Source organism: Chanodichthys erythropterus, chromosome 19 (assembly GCF_024489055.1).
Source record: "Chanodichthys erythropterus isolate Z2021 chromosome 19, ASM2448905v1, whole genome shotgun sequence".
Classification (NCBI taxonomy): domain Eukaryota; kingdom Metazoa; phylum Chordata; class Actinopteri; order Cypriniformes; family Xenocyprididae; genus Chanodichthys; species Chanodichthys erythropterus.
The window spans coordinates 22,257,294-22,270,390 of NC_090239.1; the positions used below are offsets into that span (position 1 = coordinate 22,257,294).

Genomic DNA, 13,097 nt, shown 5'->3' on the forward strand with positions numbered 1-13,097 from the left:
ATTCAATTTCTGTACCTGAAAACTCATATGCAAATATCATATTGCTAGCTATGAGAATCGATGACAGATCATATAATGATGAACCGTCCAATAATTATATATTTATTTATTTATTTATTACACCTTGAATACCCATTTATTATAAGAAATAACAATAAAAGAATGGGCCAAAAAATACTTTCATTTTCAAGAATCTCCTCCTTATTTTATTCATTATGACATCAGGACAGTCATTTCACATTTCACAGTCATTGTTTAGTTTGTGAAGGTACAAGGAAATGGTCTATATCACAAATTTGCTGGTTTGCCCTATAAGAATGTCTTCATTTTCTGTCATAACATTCATCAAATCCCTACAATTTTTATTCACGGTTTAAATGAGACTCTGAATCCCATTTTTGGTCTCAGACATTTGCACCCACTGAATGAAATGAATAACCATGACTTAAAGACACATTTAAAGACTGCACTATTGCTATTAGGCAAATTGCGAACACCCAAAAAGCCGTCATTTTGTAAGCACATGCAAGCATACCCTCCGGCTCGTATATAGTAATACTGCCAGAAATCTCTCAATATCTTAATTCTATGCAGCACATTTCCTCATAAATATTCTCTCATTCAGAGAAAATCCGCCTAGGGATATTTACAAGCTCTGAGTTAGTGTCTGATTCATACGTGACAGTTAAATACCTGGTCGAACAGCCACTGTTCCCTGGCTTCTCTTCACAGGCCGCGGCCGCCTCGGTCATCTCGTGACGCACGGTGGCACGCGTGGTGTCCAGAACACGGTTCGGCCTCGCTTCCACTTGAACAAGCACCGATCCGTGCATCATATCGCTCCAGTGTGATGAGAAGGTTTGTCAGCAGCCTAATACTCTGTAAATTAGTTCCACTATAAGTATGTATGCATCTGTCTAATCCATAAGCAGATGTCTGAGGAGTGCTGGAGCAAAACTCGACAAGAATACAGAACTTCAGGAGCAGAATCCACAGCATTAGGCTGCAGGACAGCACATCCTCCAAACATAGATTTATACATTTGCTGAAGAAAATGTTTCTCTGTGGAAAGAGTGCTGGAGGTTTCTGGTGCTTGGCAAATCAAAAGAGCCCATGTCTGATATTCTGGTCTGATTTAAGTCTATAGGATTATTGCATGATTTGAGGTGTCATTCATGTCCGTATCTCATTTCAGCCCTGCAAGTATCCTAATTAAAATGGCTTTTGTAAACAGTATGCTGCAGAATAAAAACACACAGTGTCTCTGTAAACAAACTCATCTAATTGCCCTCATGATAATTGATGGTGCATTGTGGTGAGCAGATGAAGGCTGGCTGTACCTGGGCTGATGAAGGGAACGTACTCCTCCTCCTCCTCCTCCTCCTCCTCCTCCTCACTGAACTAGCCCAGCCCGTCTCCATCCGTTGTCAACTTTGACAGATGCTTCTGAACCCGAGGGAGAAACGTAAGGCTTCACAACTGCACAGCTGCTATTTCGGCCGAAGTTTGTCCTAATGTGACATATGGAAACTTGCAATTTGCCTCCAAGACAGTTTGGGAAGCAGCAATCAGCACTGCCATCTAGTGTGTGCAAAAGGCAAATAAAAGCCATTGCTGCACTGCAGTGTGACCATAAGCAAACCTTATACTTAATGCACAAAAACACATGTAAGGCCACTGGTGCGGGTCAGTGCCACTGCACAGGATGTCTGGCGGGTCAGCTGAGCAGATGAAGTGGAAGCGTGGAAAGGCCAAGCGTTTGGTGTCCAGATCCTCATCCACACAATCTGCAATGCCTGTCACACTCTCAATTTGAGATAATAAGCTCTGCGCAAAGCATCATGGGACACTGTGTGCTTTCCAAAATAAGGACTTCCTCTATGAGGAATAGTTTCCACAGTCAGTCACATGACGCACTAGAAATAAGTGCCATCAAGAAAGTGTTCAAAAATGTGCCATTTTTAATTGATCATGAAGAAAGGAGAGGTGGAATATGGAGTACAGGTCTTATGAACAACTCTATGGTAGATTCATGAAGCTTTATTGGCCTTTCTGATGCTTAACAGTTTAAAGACCCAATAACTACAACGATAACTATATTAGAGTCATCTAACTATATTAAATCATCGTCAACATTTGCTTTAAGGAAAAGAGCCGTTCAAACATTCTGCCTAATATCTGTTTTATATATAGGGAAGAAAATAAAACAGGGAGCTGGAACAACATGGGGATGACTAAAGTTTGGACTGACTCGAGGAGAGGAAGTTGAGGTAATCAGACTCCAGACCTGTCTGCATGTCCTCTAGTTTGCTGTAGAGCCCAGGTTTATTGGTGGCCTCCACAACATTCAGTGTTTTTCTGGCATCGTGTGTCAGCTCTTTAAAATCAGTATCAATATCTTCAAAGCGTTTGGAATCCCGTGGAGATATTAATGAGGTAATGAGTCAAGACAACTTCATTTGCCAGAAAGAAAAACCTCAAAAAACCCTCTGACATTCTGAAGAACATCTGTGTCTGGCCACAGGCGCCCAACAGTAATTATCCAAATGTTTTCGGCCAAAAGCATAAGATGGACATTTTCATCTCTCATCTAGATCTATGAATAGAGTGCCAGAGGGCTGGACAAGATGCTACTCAAATCTGAGCGTTCATCTCAGACGTCTGTTTCACATTTTCTTCATGTGTGTTGGGTGACTATTCGAGGGCAAAATAAGTTTTCAGTGAAGAATGAGAAATATTAGAAACACACACGACCTCTGGTAGCTGAGAGCGAATGTCATCCGATCCGATAAAGATGCTCTCCAGGTGACACTGAGTCTTCTGTACTTCAAACCAGATGGAGATCATGGAGCTTTCACTGCCATGTCAAAACTTCCTCCAAGAAGAACGCGATGTACTTCGATTTCAAGAGGTTCTGCAGCTGCACCTGGTTGTTCTCCAGCGTTCCACTTAGTTCTTCATTGGACTTCAAGAGAGGAATCTCTACATGGATGACTCTCAAAGTCGAACACCATACTCATCCAGAAACACCTTCTCCATGAAAATCTCCTTCACTGCCCGGTCGACGATGCTCCTCATGTCATCTTTGAAGTGTTGCAAGTCAAGTGAAACAGATCCACCAGCACGGTGTCTTGGACCATGGTGAAGTAAACACCAGCGGCCCGGTCGGATGGCTGGGTTCTGGAGCTCGGCAACGGCTCTCAGTGAGATCAGAGTGTTGCATACAACGATAGCCACTAGCATACGACGTTAGCCACTATCATAGGATGTTAGCCACTAGCATATGATGTTAGCCACTAGCATATGACGTTAGCCACTAGCATATGATGTTAGCCACTAGCATATGACGTTAGCCACTAGCATACAACGATAGCCACTAGCATATGATGTTAGCCACTAACAAGACAATGATAGCCACTAGCATATGACGTTAGCCACTAGCATATGATGTTAGCCACTAGCATATGACGTTAGCCACTAGCATACAACGATAGCCACTAGCACACAAGGTTAGCCACTAACAAGACAATGATAGCCACTAGCATACGACGTTAGCCACTATCATACAATGTTAGCCACTAGCATACGACGTTAGCCACTATTATACAATGTTAGCCACTAGCATATGACGTTAGTCACTAGCATATGACGTTAGCCACTAGCATAAGAAGATAGCTTCTAGAATACGATGATAGCCACTAGCACACGATGTTAGCCACTAACAAGACAATGATAGACACTAGCATATGACGTTAGCCACTAGCATACGAGGAAAGCCACTAACAAGACAATGATAGCCACTAGCATACGTTAGCCACTAGCATTGGATGTTAGCCACTAGCATACGATGTTAGCCATTAGCATATGACGATAGCCACTAGCATACGACGATAGCCACTAGCATACGATGTTAGCCACTAGCATACAATGATAGCCACTAGCATACGACGATAGCCACTAGCACACGATGTTAGCCACTACCATACAATGTTAGCCACTAGCATATGACGATAACCACTAGCATACGATGTTAGCCACTAGCATTCTATATTAGTCACTAGCATACCATGTTAGCCACTAGCATACGACGATAGCCACTAGCACACGATGTTAGCCACTACCATACAATGTTAGCCACTAGCATATGACGATAACCACTAGCATACCATGTTAGCCAGTAGCATACGATATTAGTCACTAGTACACCATGTTAGCCACTGGCATACGACGATAGCCATTAGCATATGATATTAGTCACTAGCATACCATGTTAGCCACTACCATACGATATTAGTCACTAGCATACCATGTTAGCCACTAGCATATGATATTAGCCACTAGCATACGATATTAGTCACTAGCATACTATATTAGTCACTAGCATACGATGTTAGCCACTAGCATACAATGTTAGCCACTAGCATACGACGATAGCCACAAGCATTTGATGTTAGCCAATAGCATACTATATTAGTCACTAGCATACCATGTTAGCCACTGGCATACGACGATAGTCACTAGCATATGATGTTAGCCAATAGCATACTATATTAGTCACTAGCATACCATGTTAACCACTAGCATACGATATTAGTCACTAGCATACCATGTTAGCCACTAGCATACGATATTAGTCACTAGCATACCATGTTAGCCACTGGCATACGACGATAGTCACTAGTATACCATGTTAGCCACTAGCATACGATATTAGTCACTAGCATACCATGTTAGCCACTAGCATACGATATTAGTCACTAGCATACCATGTTAACCACTAGCATACGATATTAGTCACTAGCATACCATGTTAGCCACTGGCATACGACGATAGTCACTAGCATACCATGTTAGCCACTAGCATACGATATTAGTCACTAGCATACCATGTTAGCCACTAGCACACGATGTTAGCCACTAGCATACCATGTTAGCCACTAGAATACGATATTAGTCACTAGCATACCATGTTAGCCACTAGCATACGATATTAGTCACTAGCATACCATGTTAGCCACTAGCATACGATATTAGTCACTAGCATACCATGTTAGCCACTAGCATACGATATTAGTCACTAGCATACCATGTTAGCCACTGGCATACGATATTAGTCACTAGCATACCATGTTAGCCACTGGCATACGACAATAGTCACTAGCATACCATGTTAGCCACTAGCATACGATATTAGTCACTAGCATACCATGTTAGCCACTAGCATACGATATTAGTCACTAGCATACCATGTTAGCCACTAGAATACGATATTAGTCACTAGCATACCATGTTAGCCACTAGCATACGATATTAGTCACTAGCATACCATGTTAGCCACTAGCATACGATATTAGTCACTAGCATACCATGTTAGCCTCTAGCATACGATATTAGTCACTAGCATACCATGTTAGCCACTAGCATACGATATTAGTCACTAGCATACCATGTTAGCCACTAGCATACGATATTAGTCACTAGCATACCATGTTAGCCACTAGCATACGATATTAGTCACTAGCATACCATGTTAGCCAAGGCTTCTTAACGAGCCAGAATTCCTTAATGTCCTTCATAGAAAGTACTAACCAACCTGAAACTCTTCAGCAAGAACCGTCATACAATCAGATAAATGTCAAAGCCATTTTCTTCTTAAGGAAAAGAAATACGATGTTCTTAAGAAAATATTTGAGATCTTCTTAAGATTTTTTCAAGAAGTGAACTTCTGGCCCAGAACCATCATGGAAATGCATGCTGGTCTAAGCTGTCCTTTTCCACAGCAGTCCAAATAACTTTACACTCAGTATCTGCTCACAGAACATCTGCTAATAAAGTTTTAAGATCGTCATTCTACGTCCTGGGAGGTCTAAACCACAATTACACAATTTAATGGGTTTCTCTAAGAGGCCACACTATCAATATTTTATGGAGACACTTACCTCTAGCTGCTTGTAAACGACTGCTTGTATCAGGGAGTTCTTAGTCTTCAGCAGATCAGTGATGTGCCGCAGAGGATCGAACATCTCGTCCGTAACGCTCTGCCAGTCTTTTACCACCATCAGGTAACCCATGACCTCCTTCAGACCGTTACAGTCTCCCTCCTCCACTTTCTGACCAAAACCTCAGTCTTCCAGTCAGACAGACTAAAAATCACACGACACATAGAAAAGTATCAGACAGAGCTTTTTACATCTTCAGTTGGCTCTGATTAGTGTATTTGTCATAGAATTCATCATCACAATAAAGGATCGTTGAGTTTAAAGGATTATCACTGCTAAACCCAGATAAAGTGATCTGTATGGCATCAGCTGAAACCAACGTGCTCAGATAATCATGGCACAAGAGTGGAGATCCTAAAGACATCATTGATGAGGCTTGTCCACCAGATCGTGGAAGCCATCCGAAGCACCAAACCTCAAAGATGGATGAAATACGATCTCAAGAGCCTGCAGACACAGCTGGGCCTCGGCGAGCGGGTCTAATCCAGCCTTCTGGTCTGTATCAGGGGATTGTGTGCAATTGTTTTAGTGCAGAATAATCAATCTGCAATGGTAGGAACGTCTAGGGAAACCCCTATAATTACTTTTAGTGAGGCTTAAAAAAAGAATTAGAAAGCACACCTGTGTTTTCCATGAAGAACTTGAGGGAGCTTTCAATAGCATCGAAGAAACCATCGATCAGCATTTCATCAACACATTCCACATAAACCCTGCACTGTGCAGACGACTGTTTTGAAAAACAAACAAAAAAGGACGACAAATTGTACTGAAACAAAATAAAAACAAAGATAAACTCAACAGAAATGTTTGGTGAATTGCTCCTTTAACATGCATCATTTTGTCAGTTGCTATTTGATGGGATTCCCACTGGCTTTTGTCATTGCACACTTTCAGTAACAGATGGATCTTGGCTCCTGAGGTACGGACATTGCCGTAAGTTCTCTCCAGATGCTCAGTCTTATCATCCAGGTTTAACAGAGTATCTTTCTTCCCCTCCTTTCTTTCAAAGTCTGGGATAATCCAGCTCTTCACAATAGTCTGGATCTCCTCATCACTGTCCTCAGTCCTCTGTAGGCGTTGCTCCAAGACATATCATCATCTCACATACGTCCTGGATGTATTCCCAAATTCCTAACACATTAGACATTTTAGTTGTTAGAGTGTTTATTATAAATCAAAAGAGTGGATTATTATGTCATTCCAAACCTGACAATATGGACATTCTGAGTTGTGTTCACCTGCATTGTAAAGAGCAACATGCTAAACATCAGCTTTTGTGCTCGTCGGAAGAAAAACAGAATCACACGGGTTTAGAACATGACAGTGAACCATAGCAGAGGTTCTCCTCAGCTTCTTTGAGCTTGGCATCGATATCTGTCAGCTGGCTCTGGATCAGTGGCATCTCCGCCTCCAACACAGCGCTCATTACTCTGTTGTACCAGCTGGTTGTGAGCTGCAGATTGGCCACAGAAGCTCCCTGTTGGAATAAATGTCAGCAGCCATATCTGGAATGACTTCAGCCTGTCTGGCCTCCAGGTACTTCACCTCCCGCAGCACTGACACCAGCTACAGGGCAAGATAAGAGTCCATGGATAACAATATTAACATACTGTGCACAAGTGTGCATGAAGAGACCTGCGGGCTGAAGTTGACAGAGATGAGTCTTGTGCCGTGCTCTCGGGATATCAGCAGATTAAACTGTGACTTCTCAGCCACCGAGTTAGTCCAGATGTCATTCAAAAAAAGGCAGCAGGACAATTACTGACCTGTCATTTTTTGATGTATGCCACAATTAAGGATTTCAATGAACATTTGCTCTTCATACATCAAACATGGGTGATGCTTTATTCCACCAAGATGCACAAAAGACAAAAAAGCTTCTTAAAAGTACGAGTAAACTTGTGTGCAATGTTTTAAATAAAGCAGAATCTAAGCTAGTATTTCAGTGTTTCTCAAATCTCAGATGTCAAACACTTCTGAAGACGTGGCATTTTTGCATCAAACACAATCGCAAATTAGATTTTCCAGCAGCGTTGGAGGGAAAGATAATCAGTAAATAATGGCATGAAGTCAGAATACTTTGAATATAGTGCAAAGCCGTATGTAAACCACATTTATGATGCATTGTTCTCCTTGTTGGAGCTTGACAGTATAAATCACCATCTGGAAAAGAGCAGCTCCGACATTCTCTCAAACATCTTCTTTATTGGCTGAGTAAGTTATTAGATAATGTTGTTGAGCTATATTTGGGAATGGGATAGGCCAGGTTCAATCCTCGTGTGAAGACTTCTACAGCTCCGAACAGGCAAAGTCTTAAATATTCAAATCTCAGTCTTGAACATGTGTACAGTTTTCACTCCACCATAAAATCCCTATCCATGTAGGATTGCACGTGCATAAGAATGATTGAACCGCTGGTGCTAAGCTCAGCGTTCATCACGAACGCTCGTCGGCTCCCTGTACTGTTACAGTAATCTCTTTATAGGACGATTGTGAGAGACTGCACACTCTGGCCTTTATTGGATTTCTGTGCAGTTGGTATGGTGTTGATCGTCTTATTACAGCTGCGGTCCACCAAATCAAATATCTCTTTGTTTCACACAAGTCATGCGTCTGTGTGTCAAGATATAATGACAAGAGAGATACCAATAACAGCTCGGGCTAAATTGTGTTTACGCAACGCCAGTGATTACCATCATCTAACGAGGAGGCTTAATTCAGACCGGAGAGGATGCAGATCTGGCTCCTAGGGAAATGCATTATTTGTTTCTCACATGAAGGGAAACTGCATGCGAAGCACACACGTCACGCTCACAGAAGCTCTCATGTAACACTCTGTGGGCAGTCGCATGCGTTCCTGCGTTAGCTACGCTTTACAGAAGCATCGTTCATGCTGTGCTATGAAAGCATTGCACATAATTGGAGAAAATGAGACCCTGAAGTAATAATCTACAGACACTAGTGCCTTAAATGAGCAAATAAATCATGTTTATTTGTTTATTCCATGTAGAGCCTGAAGGTCCCTCAGCAATACCACCCTATCTTATAGCAGAGAATATATAGATCCTTCAATAAAAAGGCCCATTTATTTTAACAAAGGTGAATCAGAGCGGTCTACAGTATATATTGGATAAATAAAACTTGTTCATCTGGGATTAGAGTATCAGCTGGGACACACAATGAAAATAAACATGATTAGTAACGGGGATTTGAGATTAATTGGAACAAACTAAATATTTATGTAAACGCATATACACATTAGAGATTTCAAAACACTACTTCAATAAGCTTCGAGACCTTTACAATTCTTTTGTTTCGAATCAGTGGTTCAGGTCGCGTATCAAACTGCCGAAGTCATGTGATTTCATAACCGAGGCTTCTTTACATCATAACTGCCACTGGGGGGCGATGATCTCTGTGAACCCGTGAATCTGATTCACCAAGATTGAACAAGTGTCTATGGTTTTTACTTTTTTTTTATACATTTGTTGACATCTTAAAGGGTTAGTTCACCCAAAAATTTCATTTCTGTCATTAATCACTCATTCTCATGTCGTTCCACACCCATAAGACTCGTCTTCAGAACACAAATTAAGATATTTTTGATAAAATCTGATGGCTCTGAAATTTCAAAACACTTATGACGTAACAAAGCCCCGTTTACTGAAATCACATGATTTTGGCACTCTGAATCCCTGGTTCGAAACAAAAGATTCGTAAAGCTTCATGAAGCAGTGTTCTGAAATCGCCCATCACTAGATATTCTCGTCACTTCCTAATATTAAGGTTGAACCGCTGCAGTCACATGATATTGATTATCTTGCCGTCAACGCAGGCCTCACTGAGCCATCGGATTTCATCAAAAATGTCTTAATTTGTGTTCTGAAGATGAACGAAGGTCTTACGGGTGTGGAACAACATGAGGGAGAGTAATTAATGACAGAAATTTAATTTTTGGGTGAACTAACCCTTTAATGAGGCATTTGTATAATTAAAGGTATAATAGTAGTTAATAGTCTCTTATTGGCCTGTGTAGCTGAGCTGTCTATACAACAAACAAAACAAGCCCTAAAAATCTATAAATGAACACATTATACATACAAGCACTTCATATTTGATAGTGTTAGATGATTTGTTATTTGGATTTGATAGATTATACTTTCAATTTGCTATGGGTTTGTAAAAGCTGTTTATGCATGTTTTTGTTACAATCCATCACTGGGAGAAACAAAGCTTTTTTATTCTCCATGTTTGTCCCTGGACTTGTGTTATACTTCCTGTTTCCTGTTCAATCTGCCATCTTTGTAGTTCTTCATGTTGACTAGGCTTCATTGTTCCCAGGTGTCTCTTATCAGCCCTGTGTGTATATAACCTTTGGGTTTCTCTTGTGTATAAAATATAAACTGACCATTTAAATCGCTGCATCAGCTCATCGTATTTCTGGATCACCTTTCCCTTTCTCCACAGACTCCATACCGTCACAACACAAAAGTAGTTGTTTAATGAAGAAAACAAATTGTTGAGTGATTCCTAATCAAACCTTCTCAACAAACACAAATCATAAGATATTTATTATATATAAGATATTATAGGATCTGAACGTCTTAAGACCTATTTGTCCTCGCAGGCGTTTGATGTGTAGTTTTATAGGTATTTACTTATGTATCTTAAGTAATTGCTATTATTATTTTAAGTATTTTGTGTATGTATTGTAATGTTTCTTGTACAGCACTTTGGTATACTTTGTGGTTTTTAAAGTGCTTTATAAATAAATGATTGATTGATTGATTGACTGAATGTGTTCCTGCAATTTCTGGACAATCTCAAGCAAGTTCTTGGAGACAGGAGAGTAACCTGGAAGACCAATAAACAGTTAAAAACACAAGATAATAAACACTCCAGTGATGTTCCTTGTCGAAAATGAAGATGAAAACCGAATCCTGGATTTCCTCTGACTGCATCTGCCTTCTGAAGATCATCTTGCAACATTCCAGTTCCTCGTCGATCAGTCTGAGATATCATCGGCTGCTGTCAGGGATCGCTCCGTCAGTCTGCCAAACATGTCCAACACCTGCCAAACACAGACTCTATCAAACTGTGTTGTGTTTTTTTGTATTTAAAAAAAAGTTGAGAGAAGAAAACACTAAACACACAAACTACTTCCAAAAACATACTTTTTAATATTATGGTCCACTGCATTATCTACTGCAAAAATCAAATATGCCAGTAATGAAAATATGTTCCAGGGTGGAATATCCTGCGAGTACAACTCAAAAATAAAAGACCCTGAAGTGTGTTTTCTTCTCCTGCAGGGTTCAAACTGAGCTCTGTTAAAGATCTCGAGTCCGCGGAGATTTGTGTGCATTCCAGTCTTAAAATTCAGACTGTGTTCCTGATTGGGACTTGATAATACGCAGGTATCTATAACTCATTAAAGCACTGAAACTGTCTGTAATGTCCCGAGTCAGGAGCATGTGTGCAGCTCCAGAAAACACTTTCACCACATTATTGTATTTCACACTAAAGTGTTGACACCTTCATACAGCTTCTCTGAGAATGTTTTGTATTCCTCAAAGAAGGATTTATGTAAGAGCTGGAGAGATTTTCATTGAATCCCTCCAAACTCGACCTTCTCCAGCTTCATATCAACTACAGTCAGCAGGAGCGTCTAGACAATGACAATGAAAAAGAACCAGACAACATTTAACATGATTCCATATACCGCAGTTACAGAGAAGGTCTGTATAATTTCAGGTTTAGGGTCAAACATACTCTATGCACATATGTGAACATGCAAGGACATCTGGACCTTCAGTCCCCGTGAGGCTCTCCAGGACATCGTCTGGGTTCAAAAACCCCGGGCTTGACAAACAACACTCTGATGTAGTAAAGGTGCCATCAGTTAATGCACTAATTAACATGAACTAACAATGGTCAATACATTTGATACAGTATTTATTAATCATTATTAGCATTGGTTAATAAAAACACAATTGTTCATTTTCACTCAGTGGCCTTATTTTTCTTATTTTTCAGTTTAATTTAAACCGAACTGACTGGATCTGCTTTAAACCGCTGCCTCCATACACGACAGAGACAAACCATCAGTTTATTCATTTAAATGTAGAAATCTATTTTGTACATAATTATTCATTCTAAAATGTAGTTACAAATTAATCTTTTTCATTGAGTTTAAATATTGCACTAATGAATAGACAAGCCTCTTCAAAACACAACGGGCCATATGAGCGTTCTTTACAACTTCCGCATTAATAAAAGCCAGCTCGAGAACGTCCGGTGAGAGTCATGTGCTGGTGTGTTGAGCATCACTTCATAATCAGAATATAGTCACTTAAATAGTCAGGAATAGCATTAATTTAGTTATTCAAACGTAAGATGGCATAAAAAATAAATAAATAAAGACGAGCCTCAGTGTTCCTCCTCGACTCAATTCGATTCGACCATCAGTTTTCACACTTTTATGTGAAAAAAAGCTTCAAAAATCAGATTACTTTAATAAAATGTGTGTTTTCACAAGTGTGCTGAAATCACTGATCTTGTGCCGCTCTGACTGACAGCTGCTGTGATTATAAAGAGAGAGCGGCGCTCGCTTTCTGTCATTCATTCACAAGAAAAGTTATTGTTTTTCAGCAGATTTTCTGAGTGTTTCATACTTCACATTGACAAAATGTGTTTTTAAACCTAGTTATTTTATAATGTTTAATATTTAGTCAAAAACGAAGTGAAAAACGTTTAGAGGAAATGGCTGATATATGCGCAAATAAATGCTGCTCTGCCGCCACCTGCTGGTTAAAGTGGTAATTATTGTCTTTTTTATTTTAAAATAAGTGTTTTCTATCAAATGTTGAATTTCCTACATTTTTAAATGTTCGGTTTTACAATGGAGACAATCTCAGAAGGATGAATAGATAATGTTTGTGGTCATCACAGTAAAAATAACATTTGAAGTGCTGGAGAAAATAATGCTTGTGTGTGTCTAATTACAGACAGCGTTTTTAAACGATCCCAATAGCTTCGTCTTTATTGCAATCAGTAAAACTGGTTCATTGGCAAATTAGGTAACTGCATTAAAATATG

General features: G+C 40.0%; 1 pseudogene; it reads right to left on the bottom strand.

Moving 5' to 3' along the window:
• LOC137007528 (dynein axonemal heavy chain 9-like) overlaps positions 1 to 11,838 on the bottom strand; it is a 66,098-nt pseudogene extending 54,260 nt beyond the window's left edge.
• Between the last annotated feature and the right edge of the window lie 1,259 nt (positions 11,839 to 13,097).